This window comes from Mya arenaria, chromosome 9 (assembly GCF_026914265.1).
Source record: "Mya arenaria isolate MELC-2E11 chromosome 9, ASM2691426v1".
NCBI classification, from domain to species: domain Eukaryota; kingdom Metazoa; phylum Mollusca; class Bivalvia; order Myida; family Myidae; genus Mya; species Mya arenaria.
This window is the reverse complement of record NC_069130.1, coordinates 8,425,723-8,447,186: the sequence shown is the minus strand read 5'-3', so window position 1 is coordinate 8,447,186 and position 21,464 is coordinate 8,425,723.

The window sequence follows — 21,464 nt, the reverse complement described above, 5'->3', positions numbered from 1 at the left end:
ATGACGTCAGAGATGCGCCGACGGTGGCGTAACGTAGGAAATCGAGAGTGCTAATTTTCAAGACCATAACAAATATCCTAGCCCTTTTGGTACCGGAGATATTACCGGATTTCCATTCCCATACCGGGTAGGGTTCGGGAACGTTGAAAAGTACGAAATTTCGCAAATTTGGTAATACTTTGAAGCGTTAGAAACCGGTGACCAGAAATCATCCCGGGCTTCCAGACAGGCGCATCTTGTAGGTTAGAGAGTCCCGTAAATGGATAAACTAAACCCAGCCACGGCAAATGCAGGGATGCTGAGATATCTTGGACACCGCCCACCCCAGTATAGGGCATTTTTCGCTGCATTTTAGAGTGTAATATAGTCTTGTAGGTGTATGATAACAGTGACGCAATAACGTCAGAGATGCGCCGACAGTGGCGTAACGTAGGAAATCGAGAGTGCTAATTTACAAGACCAGAACCAACCTCCTAGACCTTTTTGTACCGGAGATATTACCGGATGTCCATTTCCATACCGGGTAGGGTTCGGGAACGTTGAAAAGTACTTAATGTCGCAAATTTGTTAATACTCTGACGCGTTGGAAACCGTTACAGATATCATCCCGGGCACGCCGACCGGCGCATCGTGTAGGTTAGAGCGTCTCCTAATGGGAAAATCTGGTCCCAGCCGTGACAAGTGCATGGATGCTGAGTTATCTTAGAAACCTCCAGCCCAGTAATAGGCTTTTTCGCTGCATTTTAGAGTGTAAAAAGTATTATAGGCGTATGGAAACGGTGCCGAAATGAGGTCAGAGATGCGCCGACGGTGGCGTAATGTAGTACACCGAGAGTGCTAAATTTCAAGACCCGAACCAACCTCCTAGCTCTTTTGGTACCGGAGATATCTCCGGATTTGCATTCCCGTACCGGGTAGGGTTCGGGAACGTTGAAAAGTATTAAATGTCGCAAATTTGGCAATTCTTTGACGCGTTGGAAACCGGTGACCAGATATCATCCCAGGCACGCCGACAGGCGCATCTTATAGGTTAGAGCGTCCCCTAAATGGAAAAACTGGTCCCAGCCGCGGCAAGTGCAGGGATGCTGTGATATCTTGGACACCGCCCATCCTAGTATTAGTCATTTTTCGCTGCAGTTTAGAGTGGAAAATAGCCTTGTAGGCTTATGCAAACAGTGACTCAATGACGTCAGAGATATGCCGACGGTGGCGTAACGTAGGAAATCGAGAGTGCTAAATTTAAAGACCCGAACCAACCTCCTAGCCCTTTTGGTACCGGAGATATCTCCGGATTTGCATTCCCGTACCGGGTAGGGTTCGGGAACATTGAAAAGTACGAAATGTCGCAAATTTGGCCATTCTTCGACGCGTCGGAAACCGGTGACCAGATATCATCCCAGGCACCCGGACAGGTGCATCTTGTAGGTTAGAGCATTTCCTAAATGGAAAAACTGGTCCCAGCCGCGGCATATGCAGAGATGCTGAGGTATCTTGGACACCGCCCACCCAATTATTAGGCATTTTTCGCTGCATTTTAGATTGTAAAATAGACTTGTAGGCATATGGAAACGATGACGAAATGACGTCAGAGATGCGCCGACGGTGGCGTAACGTAGGAAATCGAGAGTGCTAATTTTCAAGACCGTAACAAATATCCTAGCCCTTTTGGTACCGAAGATATTACCAGATTTCCATTCCCATACCGGGTAGGGTTCGGGAACGTTGAAAAGTACGAAATGTCGCAAATTTGGTAATACTTTGACGCGTTGAAAACCGGTGACTTTATATCATCCCGGGAACCCCGACCAGCGCATCTTGTAGGTTAGAGCGTCCCCTAAATGGAACAACTGGTCCCAGCCGCGGCAAGTGCAGTACTGATAAGATATCTTGGACACCGCCCATCCTAGAATTAGGCATTTTTCGCTGCATTTTAGAGTGTAAAATAGCGTTGTAGGCGTATGGAAACAGTGACGCAATGACGTCAGAGATGTACCGATGGTGGCGTAACGTAGGAAATAGATAGTGCTAAATTTCTAGATCAGAACCATCCTCCTAGCCCTTTTGGTACCGGAGATATCTCCGGATTTGAATTCCCTTACCGGGTAGGGTTCGGGCACGTTGAAAAGTACGAACTGTCGCAAATTTGATAATACTTTGACGCGTTGGAAACCGGTGACCAGGTATCATTCCGGGCACCCCAACAGGCGCATCTTGTAGGTTAGAGCGTCCCCTAAATGGAAATACTGGTCCCAGCCGCGGCAAGTACATGGGTGCTGAGATATCTTGGACACCGCCCATCCTAGTATTAGGCATTTTTCGCTGCAATTTAGAGTGTAAAATAGCCTTGTAGGCGAATGGAAACGGTGACGCAATGACGTTAGAGATGCGCCAACGGTGGCGCAACGTAGGAAATCGAAAGTGCTTAATCTAAAGACCAGTACGGACCTTCTATCATTGGTGGTTCCGGAGATATCGTCAAGATATGCGTCCCCTTAAGCGGTATGTTCGCGCACGTTGAAAAGTACGAAATGTCGGGAATTTAGTCATATTTTGACGCGTTGTTAACCGGTGACCAAATATCATCCCGGGCACCCCGACAGGTGCATCTTGTAGTGTAGAGCGTCCCCAAAATGGCAAAACTAGTCCAAGCCGCGGCATGTGCTTGGATGCCGAGAAATCTTCGACACCGCCCATCCCAGTTAAAGGCATTTTTCGCTTCATTTATGAGTACGAAATTGCCTTGTAGGTGAATGGAAACTGTGACGCAAAGACGTCAGATATGCGCCGACGGTTCCGTAACATAGGAAATCGAGAGTGCTGAATGTCAAGACCAGAACGGACTTCCTATCATTTGTGGTTCCGGAGATGTCGTCGAGATTTGTCATTTACAAGGTAGGTTCGGGCATGGTGAAAATTATGAAATGTTGCGAGTTTGTTCATAAATTGACGCGTTGTCTTGGACACCGCCCATCCTGGTATTAGGCATTTTTTGCTGCATTTTAGAGTATAAAATAACCTTGTTGACGAATGGAAACGGTGACGCAATGACGTCAGAGATGCGCCGACGGTATCGTTACGTAGGGAATCGAGATATCTAAATTTCAATACCAATACTAACATTGATAATTTGTGGTTCCGGATATATCTTTGAGTTTAGCTCCCCCTTACGAGCTGTATGGAAAATGTATCGAAATGTCGCGAATTTGGCCATACTTTGATGCGCTAGACACCTGTGACCAAATAACACCCCAGACACCTGGATGAGTGCATCTTGTAGGGTAAAGCGTCCCCTTAATGGCAAAATTTATCCCAGCCTGGTCAGATGCAGGGATGCTGAGATATCTTCGAGAATTTGGCCATACTTTGACGCGCTAGAAAACGGTGACCAAATAACACCCCAGACACCCCGTAGAGTGCATCTTGTACGGTATAGCGTCCCCTAAATTGCAAAATAAGTCCCAGCCTGGTCAAGTGCAGGGATGCTGAAATATTTTCGAGATTGCCTACACCATTTTAAGGCATATTTTCGTTTAAAATAGCCTTGTTGGCGGATGGAAACGGTGACGCAATGACGTCAGAGATGCGCCGATGGTGGATTTACGTAGGGATTCAAGCGGCATAAATTTCAATAACAGTACCATCCTCCTATCATTTTTTTCCGGAGATATCTTCGAGATTAGCTCCCCCTTACGAGCTATATGGGAGCGCGTTAAAAGTACGAAAAGTCGTGAATTTGGCCATATTTTGACGCGCTAGAAACCGATGACCAAATAACAACCCAGACTCCCCGACGAGTGTATCTTGTAGGTTATAGCGTCTCCAAATGACAAAATAGCTCCCAGCCTGGTCAGTTACAGAGAATTTGAGATATCTGCGAGATTGCCTACCCCATTTTAAGGCATTTTTGCTGCATTTTAGCGTATAAAATAGCCTTGTAGGCGAATGGAAACTTTGACGCAATGTCGTCAGAGATGCGCCGACGGTAAAGTTACGTAGGGAATCGACCTAAATTTCAATACCAGTACCAACCTTCTATCATTTTTGGTTCCGGAGATATCTTTGAGATAAACTCCTCCTAACGAGCTATATGGGATCGCGTTAAAAGTACGAAATATAGCGAACTTGGCCATACTTTGACGCTCTAGAAACCGGTGACCAAATAACACCCAAGACACCCCGATGAGTGCATCTTGTACGGTATAGCATTCCCTAAATGGCAAAATTCGTCCAAGCCTGGTCATGTGCAGGGATGCTTAAATATCTGCGAGATTGCCTACGCCATTTTAAGGCATTTTAGCGTATAAAATAGCCTTAAAGGCGAATAGAAACGTTGATGCAATGACGTCAGAGATGCGCCGACGGCAGCCTTACGTAGGGAACTGAGAGACCTAAATTTCAAGACTAGAACCAACCTCCTATCAATTTTTTAGATATCTTCGAGATAAGTTCCTCCTTACGAGCTATATCTCGCAGATGAAGCATTTTGAATACAGTCCCATTAACGTGAAAACACTGCACTTTTGACTTGAACACTCTTAAAAGTAGGGTTTCGGGAAAACTGTGTCTTGGGAAATGCTGCTTAAGATTTTTGACTTAAACACCCTATTTGACTTGAACACTCTCAAAAATACGGTTTTGGGAAAACTGTGTCTTGGGAAATGCTGCTTAAGATTCGCTAATATTTATTTTAGATGTTGTTTCTTCGAGTCTGACAAAATTAACAAAAAATGACATAGTCTACTGTGTTTAAATAGTCATAGTTGTGGAATGTCAACACATCAATTCTTGCTATCGTTCAGGGGTTGACTTATCATTGGTACTTTATATTGCTTCTTCTCAAAGGATTTTCGTGTATGGCATTGGCTGATAAAGTATGTTGTGTGACAATATGTATGCGAAAAGCTACACAAACAAGCTCAGTGGCAAAGAGGTTAAAAATAAACCCTGTTTTATGGCACTGGGTAAACGCCAAAGACATAGAACCTAAAATCACAAACAAGAAACATGGAAGAACAGCACAAAACTCCATAAGTAGCACAGTGCATACATACTATATATATAACAAAACTAGGTATGTTCATCAAGGAGTGTTAGGTACCGCCTTGGAAAGGTCAGTAAAATGTAAATTGTCATGTAACAAGTCATATTCGGCAAATATGCACAGCTTCTTGGTGGCTGAGAATGTCATTGCGCATGCTTTAAGAAATAATAAAACAGTCGTGTTTTTCTTATCCATTTCGATGTTCACTGAAGTTTACTTAAGCCATGTTCCTCAGGCGTTGTATTTTGGATTTTTATCTGTCTCTCTTTAGCAACTGCGAAATAATCGAGCTTATTGATCGCTTTTAGTTTGTAAGCAGCACTTCTTCGAGTTTTCTTGCACTGTCTGTCTATATCTGCCCTTAACCGTGTATCTGATATGAACATTTGTATGCCTGTTAACATACCTCATAATTATCATTTGTCTGCAATATCAGTAGCATTCCATGAAATTGTTTTGGCGCTCAGAACAAGGCTTTTTGCAGATGATTTCAAGAGGCTTGTGGTCACTTTCTACCATTTCATATTTTTACCATAAGTGTACTGGTGACATTTCGTAAAAGAAAAATAAACAAGACTGCGATCAGTTAAATTTCTATTTGTGCATTATTCTGTTCAGTTTGTTTTAATGCAGGGCTCGCAGGACAAACGCTGGTAGTTCTTAGTATAGTTACACACATATATGGCCTAATTTAGACGTCGTAGTGAAGAGTCACTTTATTACTGCGTTTTTTCATAGCATCGAACCATTTATCGTGTTATATTTGTGAAGATGTGCCAAGCGTTTCGGATGTATCATTCGTTTGTTAAGAAATGCAATTTCACCACACCATTGTATGTTTTCACACCTTTTATGTCTGTAATTTCGGCATCCTTAAAGAAGGTGAATTTTACAAGTATAAGTCTACATATATACTTTTATTTCCTCCATAATGCTATGAAGAGCAAAACTACAGTTTATAAATGTACAACATTGATGTTGATGTTTGGTATATAGCATATTGGCAAACTCGTTTGGATCGTTTACTCGCATAATCCTACAATTACAATATGACTTTATTCTTGTTTCGAGCATTGAAATTCAGCTGAGCGATATATGTCTATAAGACAGCTGTCTAGGATTGAAAGCTTGAGGGCGGAATGACTTCTCATCACAAAATGCATATAAACTATAAATACCAGAAATTCAATTTAATTAGTTTATTTAAACACAGCATTATTTATACCTAAGTTTGTTTGAAACGTGGTTTAACAACAATTCTAAACGAAAAATAGCATTAAGCAGAGCCATAGGTTAGAAAGTCCAACCTTGGATTAAATTACGATTGTTTAACGCAATAGTCAGTTGATATTTAAAACAAAGTCTACAAAATATGTACATAAAAACAATCTAACGTTCAATTCTTCCATGTAAAAATGATTTAAATTTTTTTTTTTAAATTTTAAGAATATACTCTACTTAAATTATGTTAATATCAAAAAATTCCACATGTATTATATTGGCGCTCGTGTGCTTTGAAACCATAAAAGCTACAGTCTTACAGATAGACCGTTTTGACAACTTTTAATCTATTTTACTTCAAATCAGACAAAATTTACTTAAATATCTATAAAACCGTTATTAAATGACTGCTGATTCAAGATCAGATCGAAGTTTGTAGCATTTACGTTAGAAAATTCATGTTTTCTGGCTTAAAACGTTACTATCGCTGCATTAAAAAAGAAAGTTTTGCGCAAAATTGAGATCTGTTCTATTGTGAGTTATTTTTATATGACTTAAATAAAAAAAAATCAACTAATCCGAGAAAATAAATAAAACAACTTGTCAAATCAGTCAACCTGTGAAAATACAGCTTTAAGGATGTATATGTCATACTTCCGCGGCTATGTATAGTGTAGAAAATATTGATAGTAAATACATCAACCATAATACGAACCAACTCAATAGCACAAGATACTATCATAATGATTCAATAAATTTACATTTAATAGATGTATACATTAATTTTAACGTTGACAGCGTAACATTTTTGACAGTGATTGTAAGCGTTAATTCTTAACGTAAAGTTTTTTAACAACCGGGCATATAACCCTGTTGCATCGCAGCGCATACTCTGCATTCAGTTAACCATTTTGCAATCGTTTGTCGCCAAAACAATTAGTGTATACAGGCCAACAGGAGAGACGTAATTGACCATTCACCAATTTTCCAAGTTTTCATTTTTCAAACAACTCAGTTCATGTAACATGACAGCATGAGAATGTGAAAAAGAAATACATAATAACAACGAGGCTGTTGTAAAAAGTTAACATTCAAAGAGAAGTACAAAGCAAATAAAACGGGAGATACATATGTTATACAATGCTTTATATGTATATGTCGAGAGTTATAGAGTATCGGATACATGTGTTATTGTACAGTACAAATATATCAACATTTAGAACAGTTTTACTATTTCCTTCACAAATTTACACAACTTTTTGTATTTCGACATTTGAGTGTTACACATACACATTAGAGATTTAAGTTTGATGACATTCGGATTGATATAGTATTTTTTATCAATAAATCGCTTTCTGCTATTGGTTAAAGCTTTATATTCAAGTAGATAGTGATATTCGTCTCCAATGCTTCTGTTTGCTTGACACAAAGGACACTTCCTCGATGACATATCAAGTCCAATCCAGCTTCCTGTCTCAATAGGAAGACGATGGTTTCTGGTTCGAAATTTAATCATAAACTTTAACAATTTGTAAGGTGAAGTTTTAAGATAGTTCTCAATTCCGAACTCGTTCTTAAGCAATTTATAGTTGTTGCATTTACTGGAAGTGTTAACAATGCTATACCATTCATTTAAAAACACATCTATGAGTTTCTGTTTAACATTGCAAGTCAACCATTTATGATTTGGAAATATATGTGAATCCCATATATTATTAAGAACACATTTTATGAATATTTTTTTGACAAAAGAAATCCATAAAAAGTATTTCTACGTATGTTTACATCAAAAATATAATTACTTAACATTATCGTATACATAGTTGTTACTAATTTTGGGTACAATGGTGATACAAGTTTTGTCCAATATGAAATCATTCTATTCTCTATGTCAATTGATAACGGTTTGACGCCTGTTTCACCGTATACTATGCAAGACTTGACTTAATACATAAAATATATTTCAAAAATTTAAGTTGAACTCTTTCTAAAATTTCATTATTGCCATATCCCCAGCATTCACAACCATATAGAAGTATAGGTTTGATCATTTTATTGAACAGATCTATTTGCATATCAATCGGCAGGGCTAAATGCTTACATTTGCTTAGAAATCAGTACATAGCTTAAAGTGCCTGCTTTGATATTTCAACCTTAGCTTTATAAAAAGAGCCACTGTTGCTAAATACTAATCCTAAATATTTAAAACTATCAACCACGTCCAATGGATTGCCTTTATACAGAAATTGATAATTACGTCTTCTGCCTTTCTGAATAACTAGAATTTTGGTTTTAGAAGTGTTGACAGTCAGTTTCCATAGGTCACAGTATTGTTCATAAAGGTCAATAGCATTTTGAAGATCATCAGCTGATTCAGATATGATGACAGTGTCATCTGCATACAAAAGTACAAACAATTTCAGATAGGCGACCAAATTATTATCTAATGGGTGAGTATTACTACTGACACCGTGCAAAACTGTACTATTTTGAAAATATTCATGCAGATCATCTAAATAATAAGAAAACAATAATGGTGATAAATTCTCGCCCTGGCGTACACCAATGAAGCACGGAAAGTAGGTTGAATGATTTCCATTAACAGACACACACGATTTTGCATGATTATACATCGATTTCACAACATCCAAAAACAGGCCGTTGATATTGTATGACATTAGCTTGAATCATAGTAAAGATCTATTTATAGTATCAAATGCACCTTTGTGGTCTATAAAAGCACAGAATAATTTTTTTTATGCTTTTGTAACAGTTCAATTATACAATTTAACACAAACAGGTTATCAACAGTAGAATAACCCTGTCTAAAACCGGCCTGGTATTGATTAATTAGATCGTATTTGTCACCGAATTTCTGTAGTCGAATTTAAGACGGAGGTAAAAAGTTTTCCTATACAGCTTAGTAAAGTAATTGGTCTATAATTCGTAAGATCATGTATTGATCCTTTATTTTTGTATATAGGGTTAATAAAACCAATAGTCCAATTTCGAGGCACAATACCAGACTTAAAAACAATATTAAACAGTTTTACATACATATCTCTCATAAGTGGAAATGAATGTATAATATGCTCATTCAAAATATTATCAATTCCACTAGCTTTATTGTTTTTCAAAGATTTTACAGCATTTCTGATTTCTTCTTCGGAAATATCACAATTCAATATGTCATTATTTGCATCAGAATGGATATTTTGTACATTATTTTGGATACCTGTAATATTATTGGTATCGTCCGCATTGACATTTCTAAAATGTGTTTCTAAATCGCTTAAGCTAGCAACAATATTTGCTTTCTTTTTACCGTTTAAAATTTTCCAAAAATTTCTAGGATTTGAGGTTTTCAACGACTTTAACTTTGTAACATTATGATTTTGAAACGTTTCGTAAGAACTTCTTAGTGACTTTTTGTAACATTTGCTTGCTTGTTTTAACACATTCTTGTTCTCGTCACATTTTCGTAACTTGTATTGATATTTTGCCTTATGCAAATTCTTTCGTGCATGACTGCAGTTCTTATTAAACCACTTTGGCACCTTTTGACTATTATCACTATATACATGTTTTGATTTCCTAACAGCAAAACTTTTACTGCAACTCGTATGATATACATCACAAATACTTTTCTACAATACTATCAACAGCTTCAACTGAGTACATATTAGTTTCATCTAAGGCACATACATTATTGTAAATGTCATTAATTTTGTCTACATCAATATTTGAAACGAAAATATTTTCTTTCCCTTCATCCCAGTAGTTCACTTTGGGGATATTTACATTCAAATGCGTATTAATAACTCTTCCAAAATCAAACACAACTTCGATAGGGCAATGTACATCTGAAAGAAGTGAACAAAAATCTAAAACTTTTAAGCTTATAACATTATGAAATAAAGACGGCGAACACATAAAATAGTCCACTGTGCTGCTACCTTTACATGTAACATTACCAGAGTAATCTCCACGTACTCTGCCGTTAAGTATATATAATCTATTTTGATTCAAAAAGTCTATCAGCTTATAGCCGTGATTGTTAGTCATATTATCACGATTATTTCTTTGCAAGTTTAACCCAGCTTCAAAGAATAAATGTTCGTCACTAATTAATTCGTCATAATCGTCTAAAGGATTATTTCCACGGAAAATATCATAGTCTGGCCTAACATAGTCTTGTAATTGTTTTGTCCTCGAGTTCCAGTCACCAAACAAACAAACATTTGAAAATCTATGAGATAACAAGTCAATTTCGTTCTGAATTTCAATAAATGCGTCGTCGTTACAATAAATAGAGCCCTCTGGCGGCAAGTAGACTACGCCATATAATACATCACCACACTTTGTTAATTTGTTATGTAGTTTAAACCATAATATATATCTACTTGGTGTATCAATTACAGAAACAAGAGTATCTAAATGTTTTTTGACAGCTAAGCATAAACCGCCTAATTCTTAAATTCTAAAATGTCTAAGCTATCAATTTTTGTTTCCTGAAAGCCAATGATATCATAATAAGCAATAAAACTACAAAACTCCGGATCGATATGTTTTGATTTTTAGCCGTAAACATTCAATGAAATAAATTTGAGACCATGACGTTGTAAACACACATTTTCACTGTGGTATATGATATCATTTAGGTCACTATTCACGGTCAAGTGCTCTCCCTGTACGTCCTATTGTGTTTGTCCACGAGGACCGTTGCGCTTATAGAATATATAGAACAATTAAAAATATAAGAGGATCATTTTTAGTCGGCAAATAAAAACGAATCGAACATAAAAATTCAATTAAAAAAAGTACGTTAAGTGACCCCAAACTGTTACCGAAAATTTCCTGCCATTAGCTTAACATAGTTAATGTAAATTGATGAGTTTTTAATGCGATAAGCTAGTTTCAAAACAAACACTGATACATATATATGAACTAGGATAAATGAACATTTATTTCATCGCTAGCGTCAATTTAATAAATGAAACCCGATTTTGGCCGCTATGGCTATTTGTCGTAGGTCAGTTAATCATGATGTATTTAGTCAACGCATTACCCTTTTCTGTGTAAGTATCGATAATTATCTATTTGTCTAGGTTCCTCGCCAAGTTTTATTTAAGATTCTACCATTAGCTTTCAACTTCACATTAGCTTTGCAATCATATGAATGTACTTAAATACAGTGGTCTTATAAATAGCACGATTATTAAACCGCATTCCACCTCACGCCCCCTTTTGCAACCTCGGCCAATAACTCTTTTAACATATCATGTCCAAAATAATATGAAGATACCTTATATCGATACTAAAAATGTGAAAATTGATTGATATTATCACTAAGATGTGTACTAATTTTTAATGTATTGTTCATGAATTAAAGTAATATCATTTGATAGTTAAATTCCCCAAATGCTTTAACATTTGACCGTGAGTTTTGGTCCAAGAACATATTGCAATAGATAGAAATAAACTACCGTTCCTTTTTATAACCGACGCTATCAATAATTTAAACATTTCAAAGAGTACATTCAGATAATGTCCCAAATTCCGTGTGTAAATAAAATAAGGACTCGTAGCGTCATTCGAAAGAACATAAACTGTGTCTTTTCGTTCGTACTCCATCAAGTTCTTCCCGTTTTCCAGTTCACGTCCATACGCTTCTTCGTGTTTTCTATTCGCTTTTTCCTGTTTCTTTTTTCACGCCTATAAACTTCCTCATGTTTTCTATTCGCTTCTTCCCGCTTTTCCCTTCCACGTATATAAGTCTCTTCACGTGTTTCCGTTTCAAGCCTATACTTGTCTTCGTATTGTCTAATCGCTTCATCCCGTTTCTCCTTTTGATTTGTATAAGTCTCTTCGTGTATTCTATTTACTTCTTCCAGGTTTTCCTTTTCACGTCTATAAGTCTTTTCGAGTTTTCTTTTCGCTTCTTTTCTTTGTTGCATATTTTTCTCCTGAATTGCTGCAATTTGATCAGATAATTTATTTTCGTCATCCTTCGTTTCAAGAGATGCAATCTTTGTCTGTAGATCTGTTACCCTGTCTTCATGCTATTTGTCTCGTATTTCGCGTTTTATATTGAGCTTCATTTTTTTCTCATCCAGCTGCTTACTTTGTTTATCAAAGGCTTTTTGATTTTCTTCTGCCGTTTTGAGCATCATTCGTTCTCTTGATTTTGCAATTTCTTCTTTTTCCCCTTTAAACATAAAGTAATTATCAATTATCATGTTATGATTGTTACCGTTTTAAAATTGGCTCTTTGACTACTATTAATTGAAATTAACTAAAGGCAACATTTTCGTCACAAAGGTATGGAACTTAGAAAGTATTTACGTCTCGTATATAATTGCATGTGGTCACGTCAGTTTAAAGTAGGCAATAAAGCAACTATTTGAATATCATATGGCTTATTATAATCGACTTTCATCAAACTGAAATTCAACTAAATCTGAATGAATGTCTCTTTGTAATCTTTATCAAAATTTGAAATATGTCATATTATGAAAACAGAATGAAAAAAAAACTATTTTTGAAGGGTATGACTTTAAAATACCTTATTGAGACTCAATCAGACCCTTACAGAATTCACGGTGTTCGCTGAACGATGTTCAAAGCTTTTAGAACAAGGATAAAATATCATTTTTTAAGTCAAATAGATTAATATCTATCATAAGATATGAAAGGCTTATGAAATGATCATAAACTTAATACAATATAAACAAATGCGATTAAGAACCATTCAGCATTTCTTATCTGGATGTAATTTTTAAGAAGCCAAAAATGTAGCCAAACCTTTTACCTCCGAGAACAGATTTAATTGTGAACAGTTATGTTGTATTATATGGTTTGAATTCTTTTTCACTAAAGCAAACAAAAGTAAATAATTTTAGTCTCGTTTTCTCAAACGTAAATTGTTTAAAATTTGTTATAAATACTGCAGAAATGTTAGTTAATTGATTACTTTTGGAGGAAATATGCAATATTGTTAATCAACTAATACGTTTTGACGCAATACGGTACCAACACCAGACATTTGAAGAAAATATGTGCCGAAACCCGCTTTATATCGAACAAATTCGGTCAAAACTAGTTTCCTCAGTTTTGATTGGCTACAAAATGAGAAATATGCTTGAAATTATTTTAATTGGTGGCCATTTTGTTTTCCGTTTTTTCCGACTGTCTTGAAAATTCCTTCGGTTAAACCTTTCTGTTATTACAAGCCTATAAAATACTTCACCCGCTTTGCACGGTTTGATATTACAATTGCATTTGATGGATTTTACAACAATTGTATTTTTGTACGTCGTCAAAATGTATGACGAAGGTTACAAATTTGACATTTTGGCAAACGATTTACGAAATTAAGACGTTTTCAGGTTAGTTATTGGAATGTTTTAACCATGCGTAATAGTTAATTAATAAATTACTTATTAATTAGATGATGTCATATTAGCCGAGTAATTTGTCCTAGGTCAGCTGTACCTCGTACAACCAATTGGGCCAATATGAAATCATGTAATTAATAACATTAAAATATTAGTTATTGTTTTATTCATCTGGGGGAAGTTTATATAAAATCCAGTGAATATAATTGTTAGTTCTTTCTTATGAAGCGGGTTTACTACAAACACTTTATATCATCGAATATGTTGGATGTGGTGGATTTTCATTCCAAATGTGACTAGTAACTTGCGAACAGAAGGGTTTTGTTAAACGCTTTGGATGAAAATTGCTTTTAAAGACAGATTTCTTTTAAACACGACTCCAAGCGTTTTGGCTTCAATAGTATCGTTTTCAATATTCATCGAAACAAATTTAAGATGATTTATATCCGTTTTAGGTCAAAATGATTTTAAATCACTCTGATAGAAAAACGTTTTCTACTAAATACTTTTAATACTGCTAAATAAATCTAGTTTATTAAGAAATCACCAATATCTAAGTGTTTGAGATATTTAAGTATAAATGAACGGTGTCATATTATTTATGTTTTTTTAAATAAGTAAACAATATCAACCCATGTTTATTTGTGATGATGAATTACTTTATAAATTCAGCGATAAGACTTATATATTTTCTCCAATGTTTCTCCCTTTAACAAAACCTGCTTGGAAATAGCTTATAATTTAGCTAATGTCGTTGCAATACGTAATACGAACTTCCTGAAAAAAATCACACAACAATTTACAGATTAACTGATATTTTTAAACCCACCCACGCCTCATTATTTGTCAACAAAGTATCGGGGTCCTCATAATTATCTGGAAATCGGCCTGTATTTAAGCAAAACAGACTGGCCTCTGACTGTAAGATCACTGAATATCAATGTATCATGAAACACACTAAAAAACTAGGAAAAATGTTTTATATCCAATTATTATCCGCATTTGTTTTGCTAACACATTCGACCTTACAAATTCCCATTCAATAAATTGCGGCGTGGTAATTTGGTTATGTATTCATGTCCCGCTTAAAAAAAAAGAAAAAAAGAGTTTTCGTTATTTTTGGAACGTAGGTGCACTTATAAAACTTCATTGATTACTGTTCATAAACTCTTTGCACTAAAAAACGAGCGAATAATTACCTATAAAAAGACTATCAGAGAACTTTTTCTCAACAAATCGGAAATAGAAAATTGACAGCTTCGTCATCTGTTATTATATATATAGAATTTGGTTATTTTCAAAAAAGGGGTTATTAAGAAAATAAATTAAAATACTAATAAAATCTGTTTATTTCAGCGTAAGATCGTAATTTATTTCACGAGTGTCATAGAAAAACATATGTTCACGAGTGGCGAAGCAAATATCCTCTATATCATTCACAAATATTTTCCACTTGATAACCCATATGCATCAAAAAAAGAAATCACGAACACATGTGTTATAAGTTGGAAAGCGTTTTTTTTTGTGTGTTTTTTTCTACGTGTTTGCATGTTTATATTATGCAAAAAAAACTAGACTGATTATTCTTGAAAGACTAAGAAACTTTGATGAGCACATACTGCTTATTTTTAAATATTTTATCAGATTAAGTTTTAATTATTGTCCTATCGTTTTGCATTTTTGTAGAAGAAAAACTCTGAAAATAAGAAAAAAAAACTTAATACAGGGCCCTTTGAATAGTTGAAAATGGTTTTATCTCATCTTCATGCTGAAATGATTTAAACAATTTCTATTGAAACCGTTGAAAGTGTTAACATGGTATTTCACAAGAATATTTGCATGATCTTGTTTAATTTACCAAAATCCCTTCATACAGTATAAGATTTGCAAACACGGATGACATTCCAAGGATAAGTACGTTCACATATTGCAATAACTAATTTCATTTTGAGGCTGCCCAGGTGTGGAACAAGCTTTTAAATGATTTGAGACAAGTAAAGAAAATTAAATAATTCAAAATACTTATAAACACATTTTTCAGGACCGAAATGCAAACGTTCCATTTCATATTTTAAAACACACTGTACATAGTGTGATAAGCTTCTAGTGTTTTACTTTGCTGCTTATAATAATCTCTTTTATGTAGCCTGTTATATCACCTGTATTTCTTGTAGAATCAACATGTTGAGCAAATAGGTATTTTCTTAATATGCTTTTAAAACTGCATGAACATTGCGCTTAGATTAATGTTGTTTTACATTTAAATACATGTCGTTACTATTTTAATATTTTCTTTATTTGTTCACAGTTTTAGTACACTGGTGCTTTTTATTATGAAACTCTATGACCATACAGTTTTAATCCTTTTATTTTATAAGGCAGACTGTGTGGGATATTTATTATTTAATTGTTTCCCTCCGTCTGCAGATAGAGTTGGAATCTCTAATCCTAGAAGTACTTGGGGTTTACCTTTACGTTTATTATTATTTGTTTTATTGATAAATTTCCTCAAGTTAATGCTTTTTTTGATAAGATTTACTTTTCGCGTTTTACCTTTATCAAGGATTGTTGGGATAAGAGTGAGGTTTGTGCACATAAACTGGTTTAACCCCCCAGTAAATTTACATTTTACTGACCGTTCCAAGGCGGTACCTAACAATTCTTCATAAACATACCTATTTTTTATATATATAGTATATATGCACTGTGCTGTTTGTGGAGTTTTGTGCTGTTCTTCTATGTTTCTTGTCTGTGATTTTGTGTTCTATGTCTTTGGCGTTATGCCACTAAACTGGGTTTATGTTTAAACGTTTTGCTACTGAGCTTGTTTCTGTAGCTTTTTTGCATAAATATTGCTCCAGGACAATTATTCTAAGAATAGTATATTTATTTTTTTATTACATTTAAAGTATCCAAAGTTAACATTTTAGTTAGTTAATGGAGAATCCATTTTTTATGAACATTTAAAAAACATCAACAAATGGGCAGTTAAACCCAGAGTCCCAGTGGGATTGGCATGTAGGTATATCAACATTTCTCACTTATACTGCATAAATGTAGGATTTTTCTTTGCATTTTAAATTGAACATCTAGGAAGGCTTGGCAAGTTTTGATTAAGCGTAAAAATCTATCACTTTTTGCTATTGACACCAGTGACAAAAAAGTTAATAAGTCGCCGGGTTTATCGCCATAAAGGCTTTGAGTTGATTGGTTCATCTTCTGAAACTCCTTTTATTTCGGAGTTATCCGCCTACAGTCTATTAAAGGCCTAGTTTAATCCTTCTATAAGGGACCCCCATACCCCCCAAACACGTGTATAGTAAACAACCTATGTGTATTGATCTTAATTTAATTGCCTTATTGTCTTATCAGTTCTCTAATCTGAGTATTCTGCTGTGCTGTTTTGGAGGTTTTATAATAGAAATGGACCCTTAATGGTCCTGAGCCAATACACAAATACATAGGATATTGGCCCCTACTGTAACATCAGTGCAATTAGTAGGAGATGAGCAGCAGGGGATTGTCATGCCAAACATTCCTTAAACTAGGCCTTTAAGAACAATTTTCAGTACCGAGCAGTCGGTAAGTAAAAGTAAAAATTGCGGTTGGCCATGTTCAAATTTTCAGTAACATGAATTTGGATAGTCACTACAAGCAAACAAATGGTAAACGTTTTGACATATGAGATGTGCATACTGAGATATTCGAGAGAAACTAGTAATTTCATTATACGCATGCGCAAATGGCAACACTTAATCAAGGTATTATGTTTCAACCAAATTGATTGCTTAAATAATTATTTGTTTAGTCATTGTTAAAGATAAAATATTAATATGTATATGGTCTTCTTGACCTCGGTTGTCACAGTCGATTACAGCCCCGATTGTCCACGACTTATCGTTGAGGCATTAATTGTGATAAATCGGGAACATATGGCCCCAACCTGGCAAAATGAATATTGGTGATTTTACCACGACGGAAATACGAATACATCGATGTGCATTCCTAACGATTCCCCAATTATTTCTTACAAGCTCCAAGTGGCAATTGGGACCAGTCTTACGCCATTGTTTCTCCAGCACAGTAATATCGTGTTTTCTTCAATGTTTGGCTATTTTCCCATGAAATATGATATTAGACAAGCTTTCGGTGAGCTAACTTATATTGTGTGTTGAATGAGATTTTGTATTATTTGACGACATGTCTCTTATTATGTTTTATTGCATACATTTTTGGTAAATAATAGCAAACATATCTACCTGTTGCACATGCACTGCTTATGATCTACTTACAAGAAAACAAGAACATCTCCAGCGCTAAATGCATTGCAGAAATGTAGTTACCGGAGGAATTTAAAATAAAATATATTTTTGATAGTATTTAATCAGTTTGTAAGTAGATTGAATACTAAGATCATATCCAGTAAAAATCACAACCAAAAACCTTTTATTTTTCAAATATTAACGGATTTATTGCTTTTAAATTTAGACGACATATCCGGTAATATTATGTCATGAATAGTTATATGTCCGTGATGTCATTTCCCGTTTAATTGCATTAAGTACCGTACCTTTTCTGAAATGTTTTCACGAAATCAAGTTTCCCTCTTGAGATTTGTACAAAAAATACGAATACGAATGAATCTTTAACATAAAACGAAATGAGAAATTAACGTATGACTTTCTACAATGTTTATTCATACACTCAATGCAAACATAGTTTACAAACATGAGGAAATTAGGAAAAACAAAATAAGACGAGTTATGCAGGCACATAATGAATACAAATACGAAAAAAGTATACATTGAGTTCAAAGTTGACCGAGAATACAAAAATCATACTTAAAGGATGCAATGGAACGGCGATCCCATTCATAATGAAGAAGTTCATTCCAGACACGTATAGTTGAAGGGAAGAAAGGGGAAAAGTAAGAATAAGTGCGTGACAGTACCGTTATGTTAGATGCATTCCGTAGTGGATAATTCTGTGAACTGACATTTAAAGGTGCAAGGGATGACAGATATTCTGGGGCAATACTTATGTGAAAAACTACAGAAGGCCGTTTTTCATTTTGTAAAAGAGACATAATTTGTGATTAAGGCGTCTTTCTGACAGAGTAGGCCACATAGCTCCACATGTAGAACATTAATTGAAATAAACTTAGTAGCCCCATATACCTTTCTACCGGCTTTCGTTTTGGATCTTTTGCAGTTCGTTTTTTTCGTAGTCCGTAAAAGTATCCCAGACAATATCAGCATGTTCAAAAATCGGACGGATGTACCAAAAGTAAATAGTTTTAAGATATTTTTTGTCCAAACGAAATGTGAGCTTTCGCATTATGCATATTATTTCCAGGGCTTTACTTCTGATATACTCAAAGTGTTCGTGCCATGCACAGTCACTAGAAAGAACCAAACCAAGCTGTTTATGCGAATTGATTTCTGAAATTTGTTGACCATACATAGACAAATCTGGAAACATACGCGGTAGTCGCTTTCTGGGGAAAAAAATTGACTAAGTTTTTGCAGGATTAATGGTAAGTAGCCATTTATCAGTCAATGTACTGGTGATCTCTGGATTGTTTCAGTGGCCCTTAAGGTATCGTCAATGTGAATATAAAGACTAATATCGTCTGCAATTAGTCTAACATTACTTCTTATATTGACAACAATGTCATTTATAAATAACAAAAATAAAAGGAGACCTAGAATCGAACCTTGGGGTACACAGCCTCTTGAAAGACCCAACCGGACATGAAGCCAGGGAGAATTACACGTTGCCTTCGTTTGCTTAGGTAGTCACTAAACCACGAAAGTGAGTTATCATTGACATCAGTTTCCTGTAGCTTCACAATCAAGCACTTGAGCCAAACTTTATCAAATACCTTACTGATATCAAAGACTACCGCTCTAACCTCAAGGCCATCATCTAATGCCTTACAGAATGTGTTGTAAAGGTATGCAAACTGATTAAAAGTAGAATCGCCTGGCAGAAAGCCTGACTGGAACAGGGTATAAAGGTTTATGTCACAAAGGTGGTTCAAGAAGTGTTTATATATTGCACTTTCGAAAACCTTTTCTATTGTATTAGGTTGGTAGAAAGGACAATAGTTAACAGAAAGTAAGGCATCACGCTTTTTGAAAACTGCACACACAATAGCATCTTTCAACGGTTTTGGAAATTTAACGATTGTGAAAGACATATTAAAAAGGGAACACAACTGGCGAGCTAAAGAGTGAGAACATTCTTTTAGGATTTCATTGCTTATACCATCAGGTCCTGAAGCTTTATTAACAGGCAGTGATAATATAATATTAGTGATCTCACTTGGTAGCACTGTTTAATTTTCAAGTTTGCAGTTACTGTAATGATTACTAGCTGGTGGGACAATGTTGCCGCTATCATATAAAGAAGATTGATTTTTAGTGGGTATTGAGTATTTCAGCTTTACCAGCGTCATCTAGGCAGAGGGATCTTGGATTGCATTAATGCTTGGCTTTGGTTGAGGATTAACAAACGACTTCAGAACCGTCCACCACCCTTTAGACTGAAAAGAGCCAGAGCAATTTGTTTCCGAAAGATTAAAATAATAGGTTTCTTTTTCGTCACGAATGGCCAATGTTGTTTCATTCCGAAGCTTTCGAAATTCAACCTATAGATGGGTTGAGTTTGTATTTTTAGCCTTACTATAGTAACGTTTACGCTTGCGAATAAGATTTCTTAAAAGTAATCATCCAGGGTACGTCATCTGGTCGAATAACGACAGTTTTAGTCGGGATACATCTTTTTGCGTAAGTCAAAATGGCATTGGTAATATTGTCAGTGTATTTATTGATATTTAAATCAGAAAAGAGTCCCAATCAGTTGCCTCGAGAAGAACACGCAACTTATCGTAGTTACACCTATCATAATAAATAATCGTCTCAAAAATGAGATAGACTTACATTTTGCAAATTTAAAAATGCCTAATATCGGACAATGGTAGCGAATATTTGATGGAAGAAAAGGATCTCCAGCACCCGATGTTATTAAGTTATTAATGATGGTAATGACAATCAGATCTAGTGTGGATGAGATACTTTCAGTGAAGTGGGTTGGCTCTGTTATCACCTGAGATAGACCATATAATGAACATAAAGTTTGAACACATCTGGATTTATTTATATTGCTGGTGTTGTAGTTAAAGTTACCAGTAATGATTATATCACTAATTCCTTTATCAAAGGTAAGTCCCACAGAATCCTCTATAGAATCGCAAAATGCAGCAGAGGAGTTAGAGGGTCTGTAGAATGTACCAAATAATAATAGTTTTAGTGTGATCTTGACCCATACGCATTCTAGACATTGGAGCTCTAAATCAGAACGACGCGAGAAGTGAATAGAATCTTTGATGAAAACAAAAACACTACCATGACGGTCTCCTTGTCTATCGCGTCTCTCAACCCAATATTTTTTTTCTTGCCGTACTTTAAAGAATAAATGTTGGGTTCGTAAAAAAACACATTTTGATGACACACAATTTGCGCTTAGAGATACTGCTTAACATACAGAATTGTTGTTTGTGCATATGTTGTTGCCTGCCGAAAAATTTCTCTTTTCACTACAGATCCAAAAAGCTTACAAGGATTGTAAGATAATGTTTATAATTATTCTCATAAATTTATATTTAAAAATTTATGTTGATAAGACAAAAGTATGTGTATTTGAAAATCGCAAAAATATTATGTGTGTTATGGATTTAATTTCAGCCAATAGTGACGCCTCCTGCTGATAAGCCACGCCTCTGTACTACTTCATGCTGCATG